Here is a 1,376-nt window from a genome sequence, read left to right as displayed (position 1 = left end):
TTGCACTGTTGTATGGGCTCCTCTCCTGGACTGAAATGGCTCCCCTGCACACTGTGAGCTTTTCACAATGTGCATTAGAAGCTGCTGCAATTCAAAAATAGCTCCGCCTCATTTCTTGGCTTGAGGACGTCCAGTAATATCCAGCCCCTCCCTCCCCAGCCTGTCCCAGACTCCGCCCCTAATTTGATAGGTCTTATATAAGGTATGTAAGGATTTATTTACCAGTTATTGGGGGGGGAGGGGGGGCAAGAAGGCAAGATATAGATAACAGCAATCAACCTAATAAAGAGAACCTGTCCTGACCCAACCAATTCAACCTGATTGTACAATATTCAAATTAAGTTTAAAAAAAGAATAATCAGACGTTTTATTATAATTTGGATTGAATAAAAAAAGAGAAATTTCACTCCATGTCCAGCGATCAAAAGATTGCAAGAAATTCTGTTCTGCATTTTACGCCAATGCTGCAGGAAATTTCTCTGCAAGCTTTTCCTATTTTACCTGATGTGCACCAGACTGGAGGGAAAATGATAAAATGATCTGAATTATATAAATGTGCTTGGACCAATTACTTTTTTTTCTTTGTCTGAGTTTCCCCCAAACATATCCTCTAAAATATATGCAATGCAATATACAGTGATACTAACTCTCCTTCATACAGTAAAAAAAACAGTTTAAAATAAATGCACAGGGTAGAATATTATACCAAAATGTTTTCTATATTTTCATATTTTTTAATATATTTATTTTTGTATAAATTTTTATATAACAGTTACACTTAATTTTGCCTGTGCTCGCAGTGCTCATTTTCACCACAAGGGGTCTCTGCTTCCTTATTACAGGACAACAGGAATTGTTCTCATGGGCAATTCTACAATACAAATCTCTGTGCAATGTGTGTGCAATGTGTGTACAATGTGTGTAAAATGTACCCTGCCTATGTTCTGTGCTGTTCATCTGCAGATACATCCAAAGAATTATAAAACTTTGTGTGTACAAAAGAAAGCACACATATGATGCTACCGGTATCCTAGGAGTGAGATTTGCTGATCTCCCTCCTGCGCTGATCAATGTTCTCCTTGCTGGAGGCTCTGACATGGGGAAGTAAACCCCTGCCTCTACCAAGATGGCCGCCGATGGCATGAGAGGTTAGTAATAGAGCGCGATGAGCTGTAGGAGAGCACAAGCAATAATTGGTGCAATTGGTGCAATAATTGGGCAGAACATCCAAAGTTGGGTTCCTCCAATTGGGTACACCGACAAAAGTTTGCATATTGTGATATAAAAGACCTACTAATAACTAATAAAAATCCTCTATACCTGAAACAAAGATATAAGATATCTGAAGCTCATAACAGCATCACTCAGCTTCCATG

The sequence above is a fragment of the Pyxicephalus adspersus genome, chromosome 12, assembly GCF_032062135.1.
Source record: "Pyxicephalus adspersus chromosome 12, UCB_Pads_2.0, whole genome shotgun sequence".
Lineage (NCBI taxonomy): Eukaryota > Metazoa > Chordata > Amphibia > Anura > Pyxicephalidae > Pyxicephalus > Pyxicephalus adspersus.
Note: the sequence above shows the minus strand (reverse complement) of the source record.